This window comes from Anomalospiza imberbis, unplaced genomic scaffold (genome assembly GCF_031753505.1).
Source record: "Anomalospiza imberbis isolate Cuckoo-Finch-1a 21T00152 unplaced genomic scaffold, ASM3175350v1 scaffold_51, whole genome shotgun sequence".
NCBI lineage: Eukaryota > Metazoa > Chordata > Aves > Passeriformes > Viduidae > Anomalospiza > Anomalospiza imberbis.
The window spans coordinates 597,578-619,757 of NW_027100119.1; the positions used below are offsets into that span (position 1 = coordinate 597,578).

General features: G+C 39.5%; 2 protein-coding genes across 2 annotated transcripts in view; both read right to left on the reverse strand.

Annotated features, from left to right (window-relative positions):
* LOC137467049 (serine/threonine-protein kinase pim-1-like) overlaps nucleotides 1-22,180 on the reverse strand; it is a 135,748-nt gene that overhangs the window by 95,595 nt on the left and 17,973 nt on the right. The window lies entirely within an intron of this gene.
* Nucleotides 1-22,180, reverse strand: part of LOC137467044 (serine/threonine-protein kinase pim-1-like) — a 33,083-nt gene that overhangs the window by 276 nt on the left and 10,627 nt on the right. The window lies entirely within an intron of this gene.

Consider the following 22,180-nt stretch of genomic DNA (forward strand, 5'->3'; position numbering starts at 1 on the left):
CTCCCCCTCTCTACCTGCCAAATGCATCCATCAGGATTTTGCCAAAGGCTATCTGCTTTTGAAGTTGAGAGGAATTCACTAATCGTGAGTGTCAAATCCACAATAAATGCCATTGCCATATGGTATATGCTGCTTTTGGGAATTATCTCAAAAGGCCTAGCTGTGAGAAGGCTGGCTGTATGTTAGGAGGGTTTTACTGCTAACTTTCATAACGCATGTCAGGTTTTCAGTTTCTGTATTCATTGGCTTCAGTGAGTGCAACTGTTTCCGGAATTTATAAAAATGTTGTCAAGATCCCTTGATCTTGCTTCCTCCGTCTCTCTCACACAAACACATCCAAACACATCTCTACACAGTGGAATAGCATGCACAGTGGCATGCAAATCTAGCAAAAGAGAAGCTTGTAAATAAATAGCATGTCATTCTGCTTACTCAATAAATTCCTCTGGGTGTTAAACTCATGACAAACGTATCATAAGCCCCGATGAAGGGTTTACAGCCTGTCCCATCACACCATCCTGAGTGCAATTCTGCAATGCATAGGAAGACATAAGTTTGAAAAACAGAGCAGAAATAGCTCCCGTAAGGGCAGGGTGCTGACATAGATGAAACATAACTAACTGGAGAGCATTTGTTTTAGCTAAAGAAGACAGCATCAGTGTCACATCTCTGTGCATGTGGAGGTGTAATCTACATTCAAAGCAACATGAAATCTATCTCCTTTAAAAAATTGTCCATTAATACATAAATGTGTCTGTGTTGAAACTCCTCAGATACCATTCCCAACTAGAACTACACACAAGACTAAGAAATTGAACAGAGAAACACGGTTTTGTGATCCAAACAGGCAAGGAGAAAGAAAACCACATATGTGGAGTTTAACATACCAACGTAGTGATAGAAAAAGAATTACAAAAATAAATGTCAGGCCCCTTGAAACACTTTAGGCAGCTCTCTCAACTTTCTCTGATGATCTAGGAAGACGTGAATGTCCTCCATGTCTCACATCATCCCCACCAGCCACATGGAAATATCTCCAATGCAGCTTGGAGTGTTTCAAGTATAACTCCCCTCTAATTTATGTAGTCTGTTAACATCCTCTTGGAGCAAACAGAAATAATAGTTTAAAAAGACAGCTGTATTTCAGAAACATGTGCCTCTACATGACAAAAAAAAAAAAAACAGAATTTAATACCGTCCCTAGGCAGAATTCATCCATCTTTAAGGCTTCTATTTTGTATGTCTGATTTGTTTTCCTGGTAAGTAATACAAATGAACTGCTGGCAACATCACATCAAAACAAAAGCAGCAGAATCAGAAAAAAACACTGAAAAGTTTACCTTTCTAGGAAAGCTTCAGTCTTAGGATATTTTGTTTTGACATTCCAGTGACTGGAAGGAACAGCATCACTAAAGACAGCAGGCTGTAGGCATGTGGCACTTGCAAAGTTCTCATTCTGCTCTCTTCTTCTGCATCTTCTTTTGCACTATCTCCCCACTTTTCAAACAACCCAAGTTTTATCTGGAAGAAAAAAAGGAAAACATCTGTAGACCTGCATTACTGCATAAATAATAATTCTGTAAGCAAGCCAGACCTACCTTTAAAGAGCAGCTCATTTAATTTCTTTGCTACAAAAGGATTTTTTTTTCTCCAGTACAAGTAAAAATGTTTTGTTTCTTTAATACTAAATTTACACATTTTGACATTGGAAAAATATGTAAACTTTTCAACACCAGTGTCTAGCATAGCTAAAGTTCAAGCACAAATTAAATTAATACAGTATCCACACAAAGAATATTTGCCATTCAAAAGTGACCACGCAACTTGTTAGTTCATACCAGTTGACTGGATATCTTAATGTTTTATAACTTTTTATCTCAGTACTAAAGCTATTTTATGTTTATGCTATGACTGGAATGAACTGTAAGGTCTCAGATGCCATGGGGATACAAGCAGCATTAACAATGAGTACATACCCATCAAAACTTTCATAAATAAACTAAGAAAATTGGGTAGAACAAGCAGTTGTGTTTAGTTTTAATAGAAAAAAAGTCAGTGCAGATGATGGATTTAAAAGTGCTTTCAGTATGATATTTCCAGCAGAATAACTGCAACTCATCCACCAAAACGTCCTACAAACTTTAATGAGTATTTCAGGCTGGGGTCAATGGGCTGATATGAGATTTTGTTAGCACAATGTGCAACTAAGCCAGCTTTGCAGCACTTTTCACTTAATAAGAGTCATTCATAGTCCATAAATCTTGAAGTGTTTTACAAATGAAAGCAATTATCCCTGTCCTTATTTTCCCTATGCAAAAACAGAACCATAAAGCTGCAGTGAACCTATTTCCTCAAGGTCACACAGCACAGTAGTTGAAAAGAAAACAGCAACAGCAATCCTGGTGTCCTTTGTACCCAGCTATCAAGGATCTCTTTTGCCCAATAACTCCACTTTTGCACAAGAAATTATTTTAAATGGTGTCTTGAGTTCTGAAGGCAAAACTTGATGGTTAATAAATCACAGAGATCAGAGTATGAAAATACTTGTAAGACCAGATCCTTCCTCCTGCAAGTGCATGATGCTAGAGGTCAAGGGAGACAGCTGGTGAAATTAAAAATATCAGTGTTTGAGTAATGCTGTAAAACCAAGGAGTAAAGAAATGTTATGCTTAGTCAGGAGATTAATGGCTCATGACTTGCCATGAAAATTATTTTCTGAAAGGTACTGGAACTGCCTGATTAAAAGAGCAATCCTAGCGCCCACGTCAGCCAGCGCTTGCACAGACATCAAAAGAGAGGCTCCTTACAAGCCCATGAGGGATGCAGCACAGCTCGTGGCCCCTGGTCTAGCATTCGAGCTCCTGCAGCCCGGGGTCAGGCAACTCTGAGCTACAGCAGCACCCAGAACCATGGCGTGAAAGCATGGAAACAGTTTTCTCCAACAGAGAAAATCTCTCTTAGATGAAACTTGGGCTTTCTGAGCCTCCAGAACTTCTGTTAATAGTAAAAGACAAAGAAGTGTGCAAGAAGAGCACGATGGTGAAAGAGAAAGAGGGAAATAATTTGTAAAATGCCCAAAGCGTAGCTCCTATTGCGGAACACTGAGCTTCATTCTTCTCAGTCCCCTCTTCAACACTGACATTCAGTGTCTGAATGTACTACTCTTGGCCAAGGGGAGTGCATGTTCATGAGATGACATGGCGAGAAAACAGACAAACATGAAATGCCTGTTTCATCTTTCCCTTCCCTTTATTACAGAATGAGATCTGAAGAGAAGGCCCTTACTTCTTCTGTGCCAACACATCTATTTGAAGGTGCACAGCAAAAGACTGATGTGGATTGGACTCTCGTAGGGTTAAACTTCCTTAAAAAAATCTATTTAGGGGGAAGAAGGGGAACAGAGGGGGAGGGGAGGAGGGGGAAGAATATATGAAGGTGAGACACCAGCCCTGTCCATCTTCAGCAGGATGATAGTGACAAACCACACTTCAAAAAGAAGCAATTAAGTGGGAGCCAGTCTCACTTGCAAGCATGTTGAGACATCATGGCCTGAAGGTCTGGGCCTCAGTCAACAGGGAATTCACCAAAGGATTTGGGGTTCATTTTCTTGAGGCAAATTACTGTGAAGAATCAAGACTAAATTTGACTAAAAAACCAGTTTTGTCAATGCACTGTCATTTGCTGAATTGATTGAGAATCAGCACCAAACTCAGGCCTTTGGCCATAGCTCACAATCTCACTTTTTCATTTAGGCATTTTTTGCTAATGGGAACCTTCAGGTTTTTTTGGTTGTTTTTTTTTTTTTTTTCCCTCTTTTTCCTTTTATTTGAATAATGTCTCTGAAAAACCATTTGCCTTCACAAGGCGGTTGGTTAGTTTACACTGGAGGCAGCTGCTCTGTGGGCTCGAGCCAACCCTGTCTTTAGATTCATTGCAATCTGGCCAGATTGTCACATATATTTTTAGTTTATGATGATCCTCTAATACAATTCCAGCTTCCACACAGAGTCTTTCCAACAGTCTAGCTCAGGTTAATGAACTTCAGGCCAACTAACTTGCCATTAATCTTCAGGAAATATCCTTCCTCTCTCTAACATAAGCAATGTCCATCAGCGTCCTGTGCTGAAAAGACCCACAGTCACACTGATCCGAAGCAAACAGTCCCATGAGCAGAAATAAAACATAAATCCTAAAAGCAAATTCTACTACCCCGTTCCTTCCTCCCCTCAAAAGTAAGAAGAATTTGGTCAGAGAAGGAAAAATTACTGGTTTGTTCAGTTCTTTGATACTTGAGCTAAGGACCAACACCTTCTAAAACTTCCTCACCATGAACAGATCCAAAATAAATGAGGAAAAAGAGTCTGAAAAGAAAAATGCCGAGGCTAAAGTTGCTTCCCCACCTTGGCTTCAGCTAGGAAATAGCACTGCACTGTGTTAATTATCACCTGCAAGACCGACCAGGGAAGGAAGCCATGCACACACCTCGCTGAAAAGGGGGCATTTCCAGCGGAATAAAGGAGCTTTTATTTGCCCCATGTAGGGGCGGGAGGCACAAGGCTGAGAGGGGCTGAGCAGCCTGGCTCCATCCTGCTTGGACCTCCCAGCGGGGCCCATAAATTGGGACCGGGCTGTGGGTAACGCTGCCAGAAGACAGAAAGTGGAGCTGCGGGTGGGTTGCCATCCTGACAGAGAGAGGGGCCAGACCTGACTGGCACATGTGCCATGGCACGTCCCGAAACGAGGTGTCACCTCCCCGCAATTGGTCACATCTAGTGGAGCCTATAAAACAGATTGCTCCGAAGCTTCTGTCTGAAACAAGAAAACCTGGGGCCAATTTACTAAACATAATTTATTCCAGGCCCTTTGTGGCAATAAACAGAGCTCTTCAGCCTTCTCAAACACACAGACAGTAAGGAGCTCTGTGCTTATGGGAGCTTTTTCAGATCGTTCAGCCCAAACCTATCTAAATGCAAAATCTTGCATTCACAAATACTGTGTAGTTTCCGACTTCTCCTGGCGTCAAGACGTCCAGAGCTGAAACGACTGTGACCCATCTGCAAACACACACTTTTTGAACTGTATTCAGGAAACTCTCGGTTAATTCTGTGAAAAAAGCCTTTATGGAATTGGCGGATAATTTAAAACCTGTTTCCAGCACTATTTTTCCAAGGTCATTTTAAAATTCAGAATTTTATTTTCCAATAAAGAGTTGTGGCTCAGTTTTAGTGACTCTAATAGCAATGCTGCAAATTGTGACAACTGAAAATCTAGAGCTACAAGCTCTAGATAAAATCTAGTCACTCCAAGCTTATAAATCTAGCCACTATAGCTTATAAAATCTAGTCACTATAAGCTTATAAGTTAATTATAAACCTAATAAGTAAGTTGCCTAAGCCACGTAGCTTCAATGCGTAATTTTCTATCACTGATGCAAGAGTTTTTCTTTCTTCTCCTCATCTATCCTTGTTTGACATCTTGTGGTTTTATTTTATTTTGGTCAATGGAGTCAGAAGAGAGCAAAAAATGTCCCTTCCAGACATCAGCAAAATAGCATGAGTGGCCTTTCAGACAAATATATTGCTTTAAAAGATTTAAAACTAACCAGCTACAATATAAACAAAAATTACCCCACCTACGATTCATATTTATTGAAAGGTACATTATCCCTTTATCATCTCTTTATTAAGAGATCAATATCTGTTTATTTAGTTAGAATATTTTCTACTATTACAAGTAGAAAATCTATATGCACACAAATTTAAAGCACGTTATTTTAACTACAAGTATACAGATATGTGTGTCCAATGCATTATGCAGATATCTCACCTTGAAATTATCATACAAATTCCAAAAGAAAAATTACTGTGGTTGTCTACTGTGTGGTTCAAAACTGTACTATAATCATGAACTGGATATTGAATTGCCTTTGTTAGTAAGAGGGAAAACTGTAAGCATACATGGCTTAGATTAGTAACTTAGAAAGTCAAATAGACGAAAAATAAAATTACACCTTCAGACTTACTTAACAATCTTAACTTAGTTCTGCAATAACAAAGATGACATTGATCCAGAGCATAATGAAACTATGTTCTTGCAGCCCTTAGATAGATGGTCTGTTTATTATTTGGCAGAAAATGCTTTTCTCTTCATTGTGAAATCTCAGTTAAAGCTAACTCCATCCAAGAACTGGTAAGCAGTATTATTCATCACTATTCTCCTACTTATTAAGTAGGTTTTGTGCTGTTTATAGTCCAGAAAATGTTCCCTTTCAGGATTCAGAAAAATACTGCTTTTTACACAAACCCCAGATCAGCATTACCTCACTTCCTAACACCAGGAGAAATTGATGAATAAAAATACAACGGTACAATCAAAAAGCATTATGTGAGCCTGCAGTAAGTGATTTTTTTTTCATTTTATGTTGCATAAATCACTGGGTTTAGTCTACCTGGTTTAGATGAGGCTTTGCCATGCAGCAGTCTTCGCTATTGTTAAATACCCAAACAATTAGCAGAGACTCCTAAGAAGCATAAGCCAGCTTACATTGAGTTTTGCAATACTATAAAGGCTTTAACTTTTACTGAGCTCCTCACAGGATTTACACACCATCCATTCAACACCAATAACTTGGCAAGAAAAATCACCGCTGTGATTCCCACTTGAGAAAAACCAAATAGAGCAAAGAAAAATGAAGGGTCTGAGAGACAATGAGGACACAACTGAGGGAACAGAGTCAGCAAAAAAATCTTCTTGCAGAGAACCATCTGATAATAAATAAAGCTCTCCAATAGAGAGAGAAAATACATTTGAGGATTACACTGGATTTTTTGTTGAGATGAACTCAAGCTCAAGTAAAAAATGGTGACTAAGGAAGTGAAATGAGAGAAGAAGGAGGAAGGAACTCCCTTACTTTGTTTACTTTTTCATACTTTTCAGCATCTTTCTGAAGGGAATCTGCTGGTGGAATCATTTCTAACAGGCATGTAGTCTGTTTGGTGATAAACACTGGTTGAAATGGTAGAAACCTTACAGAATGGTCTGTGTCACATTGTTTTGAAGAGCTCATCTGACCATGAAATTTACTGTTGGGCACCTAAAATTATACACATAGGAAACGAGCACTACATCCTCAAAAGATATCAGGATCTTTTTCAGGTCAATGTCAGTGAGGTCAGGATTGCACTCAAAAATTTCACACAGACACAGAAGTAATCTTTTCAGAAAGTGACAGATAGACAGCCATGCACACAGACATGTTATGTATCATTACAAACGGTGATTCTGAGAAATTTTTTCTGTGGCATTCTATATTTTGGACATGTAACACATAAATCCAAGACTGATGATAAAGCAAATGCTATTCTCTAACCCTAATTATTTGTATATTGTGTCTCCTCAAAAAAAAAACAAACCCAAAAAACAAACAAACAAAAAAAAAAAAAAAAAAAAAAACAACCCCAAAAAACCACCCAAAAAAAAAACCCCAAAAAACAACCAGACTCACTGCTTTCTACATTCAAAAGCTGTTTCTCAAACACAGTATCTATTGTTCAAGAAAAAGGATAGGATGGAAAGCAATTTGTCATCTGAAAATTGTATTTCCAAGAGGAGGTAGGGACATAAATAAAATGTCCCACCAGTCAGATGTGAAGCTGGGATCTTTGCACAGAAATATCAACATGCCTTTCACTCTGTAGTTAGATGCATATGTATCTCTTATGGATTCTTTTTCCTCATCTCCTCTTGTTTCCTTTGGGGAAGGAACTATGACTTCAGGTATTACGTCCATCATAACAGCTTTCTATAGGCTCTTTATTTAGAAAGACATGAGAATGCCCTACATTCTGATCATTAAAAAAAAAAAAAAAAAAAACAAAACACAAGCAAAAACCAAAAAAAACCCAAACACAAGCCAAAGAAGAAAGCAGTGTAAGGCACGATTTAGCAACACATAGGAATCAAAAGGACCCCTAAGCCAAACCTCAGTGTTACATTATTTTAAGTACAGCATGTTTCCCCAGCAGACCAAAAAAACCACTAACGCTATGAAAAGTGATTCTAAGATGAGTTTTGTAATTCTGGTATCCAAGAAAAGAAAAAAGCAGTAGCATGAAAATTCCTAGAGACATTAATGAAAAGGTAGACTAGATGGAAAACCACTTTCTGCCAAGTACTGTGACGTCTGAAGGGTTTCGAAGAGAGACAGAGAATTTTCCTCTGAAATGTCTGTCACCACCTGCAGCACTTGGGGTGGTTTGGCTCAGCTCTGAGTGAAGGAGACAACACTTGCAGGAAGCTCTGCCTGTGGAACAGCCTTGGCCTGCTCTTGAGAAAATACTGGAAAGCCAGAAAAATGTCACAATAGCCATCAGAGAAAACAAATGCTCATTTTGGGGAGATCTGCCTGAGCATTTAAAACTCTAGCAGATGGCATTTGTCCTGCCGCAGCCTGAATTACCCTCAGGCAGCACTGTCAAGCCACCTAAACCACTGACCCTGCAACCACCATTCTTCTGCTGGAAGAAACATAAACCTACATTGGCCAACACAAAGGAAGGATTACAGTCTCATTTTTGCCTCCAGGAGTTCTTGTCAGTGCTTTGCTGTGGAAAAACCGTTCTCTGCTATTTCCTTTCATAGGAGACCTTCCAAAATATGCAGGAATGAAGCATCGGTCCTCTAGCAGGGACCAGAAGTCTGAACTGGCTGATATTTTTGGGCATTACCAGTAACTAGTGGCAATGGAGTATTCTACAGATTAGTTACTTGAACTTGCCCTATCATGACTTTTGTACATTTGTGAAAAACCCAGCTTGAAGGGACAGTAGTGCAGCACTCTGGTGAAATCTGTGATATATCAAATCCAGACTTACAGCTCTGCAGGATACAGCAGCAAGGTGGATAGCAGTGCATACTCTGAAAGAGAACAGCCTGTGAGTTTCTGCATGGATACATCTACAGATGCAAGTAGGTGGGGCTCTCCTGTCCTTGATCCAAGCAATCCAGACCTCAGCCAGATCCTAGTGCTGTATGGCTCCATTAATTGCAAACTATACAGCAATAGATTACACATTTCAGCCATACACACATCTGAGGCACCACCAGACAGCCAACTCTGTGTGCAGGCACAACCTGCAGATCATGCACACAGTCACAACTCAGCAGACTCTACTGAATCAAAAACTCAACCAAAACAACCCTAAAACAAACCCTCCCCAAAGCAGAAGGAAATAAAGGAACAAAGATTTACATTTACATAAATATTTAAAAGGTAAATTTCATTTCACAGCTAATGCTTTATTGTACTAAAATTTGTAGCTATATTATCTCATGTAAGCATTAATGTATTGCCCAACAGTTTGTAATTTTGTGTAAATGCTTGCAGGCACTCACAGCTGTATCTAAAGTCTGTGAGACTCTCCGATAAAAACAGAATGTTACAAATGTTAAGTAGAGGCAACTGCATGTTGTAGTTGGCATCTTAATATAATAATTTTTTTTTTTTATTTTTTCTATTTTACAAATCCTGAAAGCATGTTTCCTTAACTGCCAGTACTATTTAGTTTATTGTCAGCTGTGTAGAAGTCAAATCATAACTTTCAAAATAATTCAGGCTAATGCAGTTTAGTAATGGTTAAAAAAATGTGTACTTCATATGGCAGCTGGGCTTTGATCAAGTCTGTTTGCTGTATATCCAATGGCATATTTTACTAAAATTCCTTTCATCAACGTATGGCCTCATTATTTGTTGCACTGTCAGTGAACTCTGTGCAGCACAGTCTGCAGGATTTCATATATAAACTACACTATAGGGAAAGACATGCCAGAAGGATTTTAATTTCCACTTTCAACAAATTGATTTAAAAATTCATTACTATACTATTGAAGTCTACTGGAGAAGGTTTTTTTTTAATGCATTGTCCACCTAATTTTGGATCAACATTTTGTGCAGCTAAAATGTAAACTGATACACATATGAACGTGTACACTGCACAGCAGTGATCATCTGTTGGCCCAATAACCCAGTTATTTTATTGTTAGACTGAACACATTTGCTTTCTTTCTGTTTTTTTTTAACATTTGATTTCATTTAAATTTGGAGTATATGTGACAGAAAATCAGCAGAGCCTCTATAAAAAATCCCACTTGTGAGCTTACACAAGTCATTGACTCAATGGGGACCTGCTCCTCTTGATGGGTTTCCCTCAGGTACACATCATCATAGCATCTGAGCACTTTAAAAGCTTTAATGTCTCCATTCTCTACCCTCTATCCTTTTTAGAGGTAGCTGGATTTCTTTTAATGCTGCCATAGGAGATGACATCCCTTGGATAACATCACACTAGCCGTCAGGACCAGTACCCACATCCCCCTAGTCACACAGCCAACCTTCTCCACAGGGACAACAGACTTGGAACTCCTGCAGGGAGATCCATGACTCACATGCCACTTTTTACAGTGTTTTATTTGTGATTTAAGTGCTTGTGCAAACTGCAGAAAATTACAATCACAGTTTCATTTTCTATAAAGAACTTCACAGAGCTGTGTAAGGAAAAACACACTGCCAGTATGGGTTCAGACAGCAGGTCATCAAAGCTTTAACAGTCCTGTGTCCTCTGATCATCAATTTTACCATTTTCAAGGGTTACAACATGCTGCTATCTATTCGGAGCTTCAAAAACCTTTCTGTTTGTGACACAGCAGGAATCACTTTATATTTGGTGCAATAGTTGTTTTGCTATTTTTAAGCTGCTTTATGAGGGGTGCTATCATGACAGTTCCTGGAATCTGAAACAGCCATACTGAAAAAGAAACCAAGAATTCATGCATCACCTCCTCCATTCAACACAGAAATACTTCCACTTTAGTTTAAAATCACAATAACTTTCCTGTGTCTTGTGAGGACACAGTGTGCAAGGATGAATCAGTATTTCACTGAAAAAAAAGGAAAAATTTAGATGGTTAACCAGTTAGTTTCCATAACCAGAAGACCAATATTAAAAAGGCAGGATGTAAAACACTTCTCATTTCCTTTTCCCCTAAGTCATTTGTCCCCTAAGATGATGAGGCAATCTCAATCTTGAGGGACTTCTGAGGTTTCATTCCTCAAGGAATGAAAGGATTGTCAACACTGGAACAGGAGCTCAGAGAAATTGTGGATTCTCCATCTTTGCAGACATTTGAAGCTTGACTGGACATAGCTCTAAGCAATCTAATCCAAAGCTGAAGTTATCCATCCTTTGAAATACAAACAAAATCATATGACTTCCTCATGTCTCCTTCAATCCTAATTTTTCTGCTATTTCCTTTAGCAGTTAATGGACAAATTAATAACTGAACTGAATCACACACTGAAGGTCTTGCTCAACATCCAACACCCTTCCACTTAAACTTGGATGTCTGACAGCCATCAAATGACTTTTTCTACTCTCTAGTGACCTTCTCTTCCCAAGGACTCTTCTGATAAGGGCAATGTCTACCTGAGCTGCTTACGAATTAACTACTTCACTATTAAAATCTGACTGAAAACAGGATCGCTTTTCTTTTATAACACTGTCCAAAAGCTGAAGCAATTCAAGAACTGATCCATAGGCAGATAATCAACCCCTGTACCAAGAATAGCAATGTGTGCATAGGACAAGTGGAGTACACACAGCATAGGTACAGGCACTGCATTAGCTGTATCACTTAATTCAGTATCTCACAGCTTCCACGTACAGTTCACCCACATGGTCCTGGTTTGCCCATCCCGTGAAAACTAAGCCCACAGCTGAGTGTCACAGTTATTAACATGGTATGTGAAATAAGGCTTTTGCCTGCACGGAGACAAGAGGGGGATTTATTCCAAGATTTCCCCACTGGAGTCTGAAGAAGTTGGGTGAAAAATGCCACTGGATGAATTATTGACACCCAAACCACGCCAATGACTTCTGCTCGCCCAGCACACAAGACCATCTGTGTGTTCCCTCCTGACCTCTCTTTTCTATCCAGATCAGCAGCTCTTTCCTGCCAGTCTATTATGTCCCAGTGACACCAAGAAGTGGAAGCCATTGTAGTTACCACATTAAATATTTCTCAACATTGCAGGGAAAAAAAAACTACTAGAAAGGAATTGGGCTCCATGCTGGCTTAGCTAGAAAAAGAAATGTGGTGGAGAAAATTAAGTTGTGCTTCTTTGCCACAGCAGGTGGCAAAGACCCTTCACTGGTGCTTGTTCCATAGAGGATTCCACTCCCTGGCAAAACAGTTACTCCTCAAAGAAACCAGGGCTTGAAGATATCCAGGACTCTGCCTGTCAGATGAGCCTTGTGTAAGTTTATGAAGTCTTGGGGTCACTATGATTAACTACCTTCCTTAAGCTGTTCCCCACCAGGCTTTAGTGCTTTTAAACCACTGACCCCTTGAATTAAAGAGGGAGATTTCTCTTTTCACAGTTGTGACTCAACACAGGAAGGAATTCAGAGACATCTGAAAACAAAGCCAGGCAGAATTTAAAACAAAATCCTTTAATGACAGATTTAGCAAGTGATGGGCACAGCTGGAGCTTACAAATACAACTAAGCAAATGAGCATGCATTATACATCAACCTTACATAGACAGATCCTGTGAAGGGCAATTTCCTCACAAGGAATTGCAAAAACCTAACTGCTATGAATAAATCATCAGAAAAACTAGATATTGGCTGTTCAAAAGGAATCTGAGTCTTCAGATCCTTTACCAAACTAAATGGTAACCACCCCTAAAATGAGATATGTGACAACCAATTAAGAAACTAAAGCCTTCATTTTTAGTTATTGTCTATTTAAATCACAATACAAAATCAAAATTCCTGTGCCTAGAGAAGAATAAAACACTATTAAGGTAGTTTTCAAAACTTATATAATACCTTTCATACATTCAACTTAAAATATAACAGTAACTAGTACATACATCATTGAGTCATTGTAAAGAAAATGTGTGCCTACTATTTCTGCTGGGGAAACTGATGCTAAATGTACTCACTAGATATTCTAGGAGGAATTGAAGTGAAAAAAAGAAGTGGAATTCGATACTAACAGCTAATTATCAGTGTCACTATCTTAAACATGACATGCTTCTTTCTACCCAGTCAAATGGGCTACATGACACAGCAGACTACTTTTAAGAAGCAAGCACAAGTTTGCCGATGAACTTTATAAAGTGCAACAAATATCTTGAAGATAATCAAGCATGAGGAGTTGACCACCTCCACACAGTACTGCAAAGCAAAACAACAATGACTACTGAAAATTCTATTTCCCTTATCTGCCTAGCTGGGGTATGTGACTTGCATTAATGGCACGGGGAATAATGTACTTGCACTCAGCCCCTGGACTGACTGATGTCAAATGAAGTTCAACCATTCATATTAATGGGGATCAGCATATTAATGGGGATCTGTTTTTCTTGGGGTCCGGAGAAAAACAGAGACATACATGCAAACTGTGAGGTTTGTTATTCTGGAGATCTGTAATTGAATAAGCCAGATGGTGACAGAAGTGCCATTAATGCCAAAAAAAAAAAAAAAAAAAAAAAAAAAAAAGACAAAAAAAAAACCCCAAACCCAAACCACTGAAAATATCTCCTCAAAAGAACAAAGATGACTAATAACTTGTACCAAGAAAATGACTGTTGAATTGCTATTGTCTCACACCACTAATACACTGGCAGGATGCAAAAAGCAGTTTTTCTTACAGATAGATTTTCTGGAAAAATACCTTCTCGCAGAACTTATTCTTGAATGGTTTCAGGATATCTATAAACTCATGGGTTGTAGTCAATCTAATGATCAGCAAGCAGTAACTTCAGACAGCTGATAAAAGTCTGTAGCTGATATTACCCAGTAAAACATTAAAACATGCAAAAGAAACCACTGCAGCAGAGTTTTGGCCTTCTTAATATCAAGTAGAGCAATTCTGGGAGCAAGGACAGTTATAATTTTCACCATCATCATTAATCCTAATAAAATTAAGAAGGGCAATAGTAAAAATGATAACCGTAACTTTTTTCCTAAACTTTTTTGGCAACAAAAAGTCTGCCAGATGCAAATTTAAATTTTATGGATGATAAGAAAGTCAGCTGTTTCTAGTGACTTTTACAAGTTATAACCCAGCTCTGGTAGTCAGGACATGCAGAGTGAGTGAATTCAAAAAGCCCACTCAAGCCCTGGCATCTCTGTTTCTTTAGAGGCACCTCAACCACACTCTTGTTTTTCAGAGGAGTTTGTGCAGACATTAAAAACCATAAAGCAATAAAAAGAAAAGAATTCAGCATGCAAGGCCAACCCCAATGAAGGATGAGACAAATGAAAAAAACAAGATTAAAGTAAGTGCATAAAAAATTTCAGTATCATGAGACACTAAACTGACCCATGAACTATAACTTGACCATGTCTCCTTTAATTGTTCCACATAAGGATCTGCTTTCTGAAAAAGAAGAATATCTTTAGCAGACATAGTGCTACAGCCGTTTTTTCCTTTATCAATAGTATATGTGTACTGTAGTGCAAGTTACGGCACTTAAGTTCTACCACAGAAAGAAGCATGTAGGATGTAGGAGACAGACAGCTAGACCAGAAAAGGCCTTCTATATGTACCTGGTGAACTACCAGTAGAAGTCACCACAAAACAATGACGATCTATTCCTGACGGTAATATAAGGTGAAATATAAAAGCTAAAAAGGCAAGACTGCAAACTTAGGCAGTCAGTAACTGAGAAAGTATTCACATTTGATATTCTTTCAGCATTAAAGTGGTCTCTCATTTTTCTTTCCTTAGCAATATGGATTACATATTACTAATTTTCTACATTTAAGCAGTTCTGGGTTTTCTCCACCTTCAACATTAATTTCCTGTTCCAGAAAAATCCTCTCACACAACAACTTGTTACTTAAATAAGAATATAAAAATGTTTGTAATGGCAAAACTGAAGGCTCATCCAGTCTAGTAGTCTCTTTTCAACAGCAAGAAGAATAAATATAGAACATTTATATACGATATTTCCCTACCCTTAGTGCCCCCCCTCCTCTCCATCTATTTTCAGCTCAGGAGATTTCCTGAGCCTATTGTGGCCTGTCTATTTTGCAACCCCCAAGTAGATATCACTTTCAAGTACTTGTCCAGCATCCCTCTGAGCCCTTGTAAAATTCTTGCATCTGCAACACCATCTGGCAAACAAGTTTATATGTCTGCTACCCAATGTGTGAAGAACCACTTCCAATACCAATAGTGCAATGTGATAATGTATTAATTTCCCCTCATACACCACCACCTTCATAACATTAGCCAGAAAGTAGCTCCCATTGGGCAATAAAAAAAGGAAAATTCGGATTTAGTTTGATGCTCATCCAACTGTTTCAACATTAGCTGCATTACACATGCTACCTCATTATTTATTTTGTATAATTGTCTCACAGAGTGAGTGGGAAATTAAGTGAAAATTGGTCAAGAGAAAGTTAAGAAGGTGATAGTAGTCATCAGTTCTAATGAGTGTTTGCTGCCAAAGAGAAATATCTTGCTATGGCCACTGCACAAGATGAGATATTTCACAACTAAATCTTTGGTGAGAATCCAGGATCAGCTTTGAACAAACTAAGTTCAATTCAACAGAGTAAGCATTTGCCAAGGCTGGCAAACATGAGGCAAAATCAGAGCTGAGATCAGTGAAAGACAAACCCTTCAGTTTCACAGCCATCAGTGGCTCAGGATTGGTAGCAGAAGGGTTCCCACACATGAACTGGTGAGTACCTGCAGGCAGGTAGGATGGAAAAGGCATCCCAGCACCCAGCAGCTGGGGAGATCTGTCACATCTCTCCTTGACAAGGCCCTTTGCCTCTCTCACGCTGCAGTAAAATTCACTTTTAGTTTACTGAAATGACCAGGATTTCTCATATTCACAACTTTTACTCTAATAAAGGCAGCATGGAGGTGAAGCGTTTTACTTTTGCACCAGTTGATAATGTATCTTCAAAATCTGCTTTCAAAATTACTGAATAATTTAAGAAATGTGCTTTAAGATTTATGTTATAAACTGACTATGAGGAAGTAAGAGTTATAAGCTCTCTTAATCTTCAGGTTTCAAGGTGTGAGTGATGTAAGAAACATCATCTTGCAATACAGAACAGTAAAATTGTGAAGATTTATGCCTTCCGTTGAAACATCTGGTCTTACCCGCCCTTGGTGCCAGAATGGCAGACTGGATGAGCTGCTTGTTTATTCCAGCCAGGCATTTCCCTGACTCCTGGACTTTATGTTAAGGCATGATGAACATCTTACTCCCACTGGAGAATTTTTGCTCTCATGAAGTCAATAGGTCAGAACTTTTGAAATTTACAGCTCGTGAAAGGGATTCCTCCTTTGAGTTTGTTAGATTCTAGTGCATCAGTAGACAAATATAAATACTTAAAACAATTGTACTTTATGTACTCCATACTTGTGCTTCATACAAGCATAGGCATTAATTTAAAGGCCTGTCAGAATACAGCTTCATTAGCAACAGAGTGAATCATGAGGGGTAGGAAATATCCAAAAGGATTACATCTCACAGAACTACAACAGTAAGCCCTATCAAAAAGTTCCTTTTGTTTTACAACCACAATAAACTTTTCAATTCAGTATTATAAACTGTAATTATCCTGGAGGATCAAACTAGTTGTATTTACTTACTTAGAATTCAGAATAATTTCATTCTTTTTACTACATCTATCAAAAGTCAAATTTTGAGTTAGCAGTGGATCACGATAATGTAATGGCATTTCTGTTACTGCCTAATGAGTTTCAGAATTGTTTCAAAAAATACACACATTCAAAAGTTCCATGACTTCATCAAAAACTCACATTGAAGCAATGATGAAATTCTTTCCATTTTCCGAAAAAAAGTCTCCACTAGGTTTTAAAACAGAAAAGTTATACTGCCTTTTTCAATTACAGCTACTTGTAAGATTTTCCAGAGGTAGCTACAGTTTGGCTTTGACCCTACTATTGCAAAGTGCCAGAAATACCAAATTATAGCAGGGAAAATGTTGTGTCTGCACACATGTATGTGTTTGTCTACAGTCTGCATGAGCAACTGAAAAACATCCAACACACACACACAGCAAATCGCATAATTAAAACTTACTGTTATGCAGAAGAAAATGATCATTTAAGTAGAAAATAATGGAAGGACAGCAGAGATTTCTCAGTACTAAACCATAATGCTTCATTTAATGAGTAATCCCTGGAGCATATGGATGTTTACCTCGCTCTGGGCAAGCTCAAGTGCACAGACAGACAATTACAATGCTTCAGCTGATGTATGATACCTTGTTAGGCTGCTGTAATGCAGTGACATTCTTTCATGGCCTTACAGAGTGCATTTCTGTATTTGCTTCCATGTCAATACAACCTTTGTCTTTGCAAGATTAAATGGCTGCATGTTCAAAGTTAGAATGCCTGAATCTGAATACACAAAGCCCTGGAAACTTAAAAGCTGGAAACCCTGTCTGCAATCTCTCTGACTTTGGCAGGTACATTGTCTGCATCCACTCTGCCTTCAGAAAAATAAAATATTAGTAAATTTTTTTAAAAAGGACAAGATTTTGCAATAGGAAAATCACAATACAATTTGGTTGAATTGCATCTTACATGAATAATTGCTGGACAGCAGACTTATTTACATGATCCATTGAATACAATTTTTAAAAAATTAATATGTAGATACAGGCTGGAGATAAAGAGTAAATGCTGGCCAATGGCTTCAGAAAGACTCCAGGTTTTGCCTTGGGAGAATGGAAAAAGGAGAAAATATATTGCTAAAGCCTCTCTTCCCACCTCTTTTATACTGCTGCCTCTTGTCAGAATGTAGGGTGCAAAGTTCTGAGACTGGTATTTGGCAAAAGCACAGCTTAAATTATTAAAAAAAAAAAAAGAGGGAAAAGAAAATCTAATGAAACTGCTTTGGTCAATCACACAGAGCTATTGAACACCTCCTTAATGTTGTTAGTCTTCACTTCTCCATGAATTTTGTGAAAGCTGAAGGCAGTACTTCAAACTATTAATCTTCTATGCTTTTAGACTCTATATACAAATCTTATTTTTCTAGTCCATATTACCGGACAAGGAAAGTTAAAATACAGAGATTATAAACTCTACTGCTTGGTCATATGGGGAACTCTAGAACCTCAGAAATGCCCACACTTCTGTATTTCTTTCTATGTATTTGATCCAAAATTCTGGCTATCAATGTGAAAGGAATTTTAAAGTTCTTCTATTAATAACAATCTAAAGATAGAAAAGATTCACGATTCACAAAAAAGTAACCCATGCACACTCAGATACACACACAGTATAGATGGCTGTGCTTTGTTCCACAAGAAACTCTTGTGATTCACAGCACCTGAGTATGAGTTTCCAGGTTTCCATGAACTTACTTCTTAAATATTAAAAACATAATGCATTTAAGAAATTTCTTCCTTTTTTTTTTTTTTTTTAATGAAGCCAAATGTAGCAATCAATGGTCATCTATGTTCTGGTTGGCATATTTCACACAAGAGACCCTTGATAATAAACCATGGCTGAAATATCAAAATTCCTTCAAATACTTACCTCTGTTAATGGTAACTACAGCTGCACTCAAAATCTGCTGCCCTTGATATCACTTACATTCCCACAGGAATATAAATCTCCATGTTTCAAAAAAGGTATTCGTCTCAGGGCTCTGGAGAAACACACAGCTTGTTTGTTTGATGCTGCCTGATAGTATTATTGGGTTAACATGATGAAATAGACTCTTTTTTTTCCATGAAGCTTATCTAGTCTCACATTATTAATCTGAAAACAGGCCAAAAGAAAAAACAGGAAGAGAGATACAACAAATTCAGAGCTCAAATATGGTCATTTGGGCCACTGCAGATCTTCAATAGAAGCAATTTAGGATGAGACATGGGAATACAGAAAAAGAAACACAATGAAGAGAGACTACTGAAGGCTGTTTCCTATCTGTTAGAAATCAAAGAGCATCAGAGCAAAAATGAAATTGTCTTGTAGCTGAGGTAATAATGTACCTAATGATCTTGAAATGAAATGTTTAAAAAGCTATATTTCTACCTTTCATTTTAAAAGATGTGCATTTTAATCCCATGAGTAATCCAACAATGATAATTGCAAAACTGTAAGATATAATTAAATTCAAACCCAAGATCTATTCCACCCTTGAATCGAAATTATTCCTTTCATCATAGTAAAGGCCTGTTGTTTTTAAAACCTAGTGTCTATATTTATTTCATTTAATTCATAAGCCCCTAGTTATTACTGTAATTTTACTCATACGCCAGTTATCTAATGTGTAATGCTATAGCTGTTTGAAGTGTATTTTCCAAAACCAGAACAGAACTAAGACCCAGAGACACATCACTACCTCTTGCAGAAATGTCACTCATGCTATGAATAAAGCATAAGCTTAGAAAAACATCATTACCCACCAAACAAATAGCATTTACTCAACCAAACCCATGTGTCTGGAGCTGCACTCCCGAGCTAATTGGAGGCAGATTCTTGTGCCATGCCACAGGACGCCGCAGCTGAGAAACCCCTTGAGCTGGTCATGGAGAGCTCAGCACGCTGTGCAAGGGGAATTGCCAAACTCTGGGACAGGAGGCAGGGCCAGAAATCCCAGAAAGCAGGGTGTGGATATTCTCAGTTCAGTCAGAGAGAAAAAGAGAAGGTTTTCTAACCAGGCGAGAGCCTGGGAGACAGCTGGGAAAGAATGTAAATAATTCTCTAATCTATCTTGTTGTTCACATTGTTTATAGATGGGTTCTGCCACCGTGCGTCATTCACTGCACACCAGTGGTGTGAGATGTTTTTACTCTAAGACCAATGAAATCAGTCCGCACGATGTTCTCTATAAATGGAGCGGTGCATTTGAAATAGATCGGAGTTCATTCTCTTTGCCTTTGATTTGGAGTAATTTTCGTTCCCGTCCTGCTCTACAGTGACAAGTGAGCAGATGCAAAGATAACCTTTGGTTGGAAGGTTCATCCAGAGGCCACCTTTGGCTCAGGGCCTCACTCAGGGCTGTTGTCCAGGCCTTGGCACTTCAGGGACGTGGTTTAGTGCTGGGCTCGACACTGCTGGGTGACCGGCTGGACTGGATGAGCTCAGAGGTCTTTTCCAACAGAAAGGATTCTGTGATTCCATGATTCCATCTGCTGCATTCAGCCAGGTCCATGTTAGCAGCATTCATTTGCTCACAAAGTCTCCTCAGGCCCAGCTCTTGAGGCCTGAGGCTTCAGCTCCTTCAGCTCCTGGTGCTCAGCCGCTCGTGCTGAACGAGACACTCGGAGAGAAGAGCACAGTCCATCCAATTCCTTCTGGGACACGGAGAGGGGAGGCTGTGGAAACAGGAGCAGTGTTTGGTGTGGCCTCCTCTCTGCCCTGCACGCCTTTCAGCGCTTTGAAGCAGCCAAGAGCTTTCTCCAAGAGTGCAATGGAGCAGCTGTTCCTGCTGCCGGGTCTGGCTCTCTCCAGTCTCTGACCTTGCCTGCTTTTGTCCCTCTTGCTGTGCCCTCTGCTCCCCCAGGGCTCGGTGGCTGCTGCCCAGGACTGTGGGACTGGCACAGATCCCGTGGTGGAGACCCTCCTTTCTGTGCCCTTGGAGCTGCCTGGGCACAGCAGCCTTTTCCATCTGGAAGCTCCCCGTGGACAGGGAGTCCCCAGCCCCGCTCCTTGCACAAGCTCCAGGAGCCCAGGGCTGCCATCTCAAGTCCCTGCTGGCCCTGGGGGCTCCCAGGTGGGCACAAGTGGGGCAGCACAGCCAGCAGGGAGCCTGTGAGTCTCTTCCAGCCCTGTCTGCTCTGAGTTTGGGCCTTGGAGCCTCAGGTGGCCAAAGGCAGCTGCTGCTGGTCCCTGTGTGTGCCCGTGTTCAGCGGTGCTGCTCCATCCGTCTGTGCCCAGCAACGGGGAAAAGCCTCAGCCCTGCAGGGCCAGGAGCTGCCGGGCTCTGCCTGAGCAGCTCAGCCAGAGGGAAGGGAGCTGCTCCCCACGGGAACCAGGAGCAAAGGGCTGGAGCACCTCGCTCTGGGGCAGAGCCCAACTTCTGTGAGGGAGTAACAGAGTTATTCACGTGCACTGGTGTGTCAGCACTGCAGGTGCTGTGCCTGCAAACACATTCGGGATGTGCAAAAGAATTCTGCAACTCTTGGCTGGATCAGGATGTCAGCAGTGCTGAACTCCAGCTTAGTCCAAAGCAAACACTTGACACCTCTTCTCATATCTGCTAGATTTTTTACCGCAGGGTATCCAGAGAAAATTAAACAGAGGAGTAAATATTTTCATTGTTTATCAGAAATGTATCTTATTTTGCTGTAAATCTTATTTTTGCTGAAAAATCTGATTTTTGCTGAAAAATCTTACCTATTTTACATGATGTGTTATCTACTTAAAAAGAAATAGAAAAAAATTTTAAAAATGAGAAAAATATGAAAGAGAAAACAAAAAGAAACAAATGTGTAATGAAATCTTCTGTAACTTTGGATTTAAGAGGTAACTGATCTTTTTAAAAGGAGAACTCATTTACTTTGTGCCTGTTCTGATGGCCTGGATCCATCTTACTGACTGACCCCAGCATTCTTTTTTTAAAGACATTGGGTTTTGTTTCCAATATTAAGATTTATTTTTTTTAATTGGTGTTGAAGCAATAGGAGGATGAGAGATGGATTGTGCACGACTGTGTCTTGAGAACAAAAACATTGCAGTTTGAAACTTGGACCTAAAGTAATTAAAATGAAACTTAGAAATCCCAGTGCATTGTGTGACAGCAGCTTTTCCTATAGGATGTGCAGCATCACAAAGACTTCATCAGTGGGGTTGGGAGTGCTTGGAGCTTTGTCCTGTGCCACTCTGGGATGCCATGAACCAGGACTTCACCTGCCACCAGCCCAGGTCACTCTCTGCCACCGCAGCTCCTTGGACCTTGTGTCCCCAAAGCACACACAAAGTGTTTCTGCTGCTCCCCCTTTGCACAAACCCACAGAGAGCTGGGATTTTTCCAAGTCTCGTCTCTCCATTGGGCCATATTCCCAAAGAACCAGCAGCACATCCTGATGAATACGGCAAGTTACGTGGATGGTTGTCAGCTCCACTTCCTGCCTAGAAATCCTGAAACTGCTTCTAAATGCTGCTG